Raw genomic sequence first — 4,593 nt, 5'->3', positions numbered from 1 at the left:
TGCGTTATAAATTAAACTAATTATGATTTACGGTTTCGTCTCGTTGCGAATCTTTGGTGTGAATTTGCCTTAAGAGATAACTGTCAACCTGCCAGTGATGAGAGCTCACTCTGACCACCTACACACACACACACACACACACACACACACACACACACACACACACACACACACACACACACACACACACACACACACACACACTCAGGGACTCTGTTTTGAGTTGACCAGAGCGGCCCGCCTGGATGGACGGATGAAGAGTCTTCTTAATGCGAAAGACAAATAAAAGTGTATCTTTAGCTGATTGTTTGCAGATGCAGATGGACAGTTTAGGCGTTAGTTATGCGCAGTGGTCCTCTGCACTCACGGTTGCGTCATGGTGTAGAATCCTCCGTTGCTGACATTCTGATCTCATTATAGTGGTCGATCTACTCACAACTATATATGATGATTATCAGAAAGATTATAGAAAGAGACAATTGTATTGTTATGGCGCTATATAAATAAAATTGAATTGAATTGAATTATATCGTAATCAATATGATACAATGTGATATGATGCAATATGACAATTTCATGTCAGACGTTGCAAAGCATCAGACTCATTTATACTGTCACTGGATGAGTGAAGACATGAAGTCACCTTTGCTCTTGCTCGAGTTGGGCGGAACATTTCTACCATGCCAAAAAAAATGTTGTCGTTTTTTTTTTGTATAGTCTTCTTCCTGTTCCCACCCCGCCCCTCTCTATAGGGGAAAGGTGCCAAAGCTGAACCATGGAAACATAACAGATTAACAGCAAATTGATTTTTATTTTTATTTTAATGATGATGTGTTTATTTCATTTTAATTTTAATGGTGATGTGTTTAGTGTAATGCCAATTTTGTACTCCGTTTGGAAGGCTTGAGTCTTGGGGGTCATGCTTAGTATTCCTATAATGACTCTATTTTATGCTACACATGACTTCACATCTTCTGACTATCCCTCTCTAAAGGAAAGAAGTGACCTATCAGTCAGACGGTCTATCTGTTGTTTTCTGGAGAATTTCTGAACTGATTCCTCGCTAGCTTTTAGCATCTCCTTTAGCAAAGCTCTTGCAGTCATGACAGATGACATCATTTACTGAGAAATATGGCGAGACCCATCCCTCCTCCTCCCTTACTGTATTCCGAAAGCTGAAACAAGGAATGCCGTAGGAGGTGCCACTGTCTGACCCGTGCCTCTCCTTTCTCTGGTGTTCCTTGCCCCACTTAGGCCCACGCCAACACACCCTGGCCACGCCAACGCACCCTGGTCACGCCGACACACCCCGCCGCTGTTTTCACCTCACAAAGAGGACTCCTCCTGTTTGGAATCCACCCACTGTGAACCCCGGACCTGTTTAGCTGGGAGGAGAGCAAACCAGTTTGATTTAATAAGGAGCTCACTTCAGTGGCCTTTCACACAGAGCGTTTGAAGAATGTACACACTGTAAGTTTTGACATTTTTTCTTTTTGTTGAGAGGATGGTGCTCATCCATCCTTCTGTCATGCTAAACTTGTACCCCGTGACCCATGACCCCGTGACCCCGCGACCCATGACTGACTGCTCTTGGGACTAACTTCCACTGGGTTTCACAAGTCCCTGACTGCTATCTGTTTCACAAGCCCCTCACTGCTATCTGTTTCCCCTGCAGAAGCAGAGAAGGGTAGGGCTGTTTTTTTTTTCTGAAGAGAGCCGTCTAGAACAATAAATAACATCAGCGCTGATGAGGCCCATATGTGTCAGGCCTTTTTATCTCTGCGGAGCGCTGCCTGCCTGCGGACGCGTCAGGAGTCCAGCTGTTCCCAAAACAGTATGGCCGTCTAGTTTTCCAATGGGAGCCCAGCAGTTTCCCACACAACAGCTCTCTGTGGAACCCTTCAGCTGCGGAGATAGTTAATGTGGAACACCCTTCAGCTTGGGAGTTAGTTAATGTGGAACACCCTTCCGCTGCGGAGTTAGTTAATGTGGACCCCCCTTCCGCTGGGGAGTTAGTTAATGTGGACCGCTTCAGCTGCGGAGATAGTTAATGTGGAACACCCTTCAGCTGGGGAGTTAGTTAATGTGGAACACCCTTCCGCTGCGGAGTTAGTTAATGTGGACCCCCCTTCCGCTGGGGAGTTAGTTAATGTGGACCGCTTCAGCTGCGGAGATAGTTAATGTGGAACACCCTTCAGCTGGGGAGTTAGTTAATGTGGAACACCCTTCAGCTTGGGAGTTAGTTAATGTGGACCGCTTCCGCTGGGGAGTTAGTTAATGTGGACCGCTTTAGCTGCGGAGTTAGTTAATGTGGAGTCTCTCTGCTCTGGGTACCCTTCCCTGTGTACACTCAACAGCACGTGTGTGTGTGTGCGCGGGCCAAAAGCATTGTGCGTGTGTTGAATGGGGAGCTCAGAGAGTTGGCCAGCGTTTCCACCTGTTTCAGCTGTTTTTGATATCAATCTCAATCAGTGTATCTCCTCTCCTTCCTGTCCTGGGAAAAAAAACGCTTCGCTGGAACACTCTCTGCGCTTGGGCACCGGCCAGGAGGGAGTGACCACGCGTGGGGACGCACAATGCACACACACACACACACACACACACACACACACACACACACACACACACACTCACATGCACACACACACACACACACACACGCGCACACACACATGCACACACACACACACACACACTCACACGCACACACACACACACACGCACACACACACACACACACACACACACACATGCACACACACACTCACACACACACACACACACACACACACACACACACACAATGCTCCTCTCCTTACACATGCCACAACTATGTGGGGAAGGGGAAATGTTGGACCAAAAAAAGGAAAGGAGTACACATCCTCTCTGACCTCTGACTCTGTTCCATCTGACATTGAAAAGCTACACCACAACATTTAGTCATTTAGCAGGCGCTTTTGTCCAAAGCGACGTACAAGGGAGAGAATAGTCAAGCTACGAGCAATAGAACCTGGTGTAACAATAAATACTACTTTACATAAGAAATATAACAAAATTAAATAAAAAAGAAAAAGAAGTGCAGAAATGTAACTGCTGTAATTGCAAGTTACGCACTAGTCGAAGTGCCAGTTAGGACGGGAAGTGCTCTCTGAAGAGTTGGGTCTTCAAAAGCTTCTTAAAGGTAGAGAGGGACGCCCCTGCTCTGGTAGTACTAGGCAGTTCGTTCCACCAACGTGGAACTACAAATGAGAATAGTCTGGACTGCCGCTCAACAGCGCTAGGCTATCTGCTACACCACAACAGCTTGCCCCAGCTCAGCCCACTAGGCTATCTGTAACATGTGCACTCTTAGTGAGTTCTGTAACATGTGCACTCTTAGTGAGTTCTGTAACATGTGCACTCTTAGTGAGTTCTGGAACATGTGCACTCTTAGTGAGTTCTGGAACATGTGCACTCTTAGTGAGTTCTGGAACATGTGCACTCTTAGTGAGTTCTGGAACATGTGCACTCTTAGTGAGTTTAGTCTGGAACATGTGCACTCTTAGTGAGTTCTGGAACATGTGCACTCTTAGTGAGTTCTGGAACATGTGCACTCTTAGTGAGTTCTGGAACATGTGCACTCTTAGTGAGTTCTGTAACATGTGCACTCTTAGTGAGTTCTGGAACATGTGCACTCTTAGTGAGTTCTGGAACATGTGCACTCTTAGTGAGTTCTGGAACATGTGCACTCTTAGTGAGTTTAGTCTGGAACATGTGCACTCTTAGTGAGTTCTGGAACATGTGCACTCTGGTTATGCTGGACTGGTTTAGACTGTGGGGAGTATTTGTTGATGTTGATGTTGATGTTGATGTTGATGTTGGTGATGTTTTATTGAGCTTACATGGAGTTCACATACTGTATGCCTCCCACCGTTAGTTAGTTTGTTTTGCGTGAGGTGTGAGTCAGAGACCCTGTCCGTGGCCTGTGTTTTGTCAAAACAAAATATAACTTGTCTTGTCTGAACTTGTCAGATCACAACAATATGCTCTCAAAACTATTTTTGACATATTTTGATATTTGTGTCCCTCAATCTGTTTCTCGTTGTGCCTACAATTATCAGAGAACCTATTTGTAAATAAAGAGGCTATCAAACTATTATCAGGGAACCTGTTTGTAAATAAAGAGGCTATCAAACTATTATCAGGGAACCTATTTGTAAATAAAGAGGCTATCAAACTATTATCAGGGAACCTGTTTGTAAATAAAGAGGCTATCAAACTATTATCAGGGAACCTATTTGTAAATAAAGAGGCTATCAAACTATTATCAGGGAACCTGTTTGTAAATAAAGAGGCTATCAAACTCTGAATTGAGTCTAAAACATGATCCCTATAGGTCACAATAGCTGTTCCTTCACCAAAGAATAGTCCGATTTATGGACTTATTATGGGATGTAGGTTGGGACAGGTATAGCCCTGAATGGGGTGGAACACAGATAAATAGCATACACAACCATTTTTGCTGGCTCCGAATTGATCCTAATTGCACAATCACTGTGCAGTGGTGGGCTACATTATCTTCTGAAGAAAAGAAAACAAGCAATAAGCCAAAAG

Source organism: Clupea harengus, chromosome 19, assembly GCF_900700415.2.
Source record: "Clupea harengus chromosome 19, Ch_v2.0.2, whole genome shotgun sequence".
NCBI lineage: Eukaryota > Metazoa > Chordata > Actinopteri > Clupeiformes > Clupeidae > Clupea > Clupea harengus.
The sequence above is the reverse complement of the archived record's forward strand: the minus strand, read 5'-3'. Positions refer to the sequence as shown.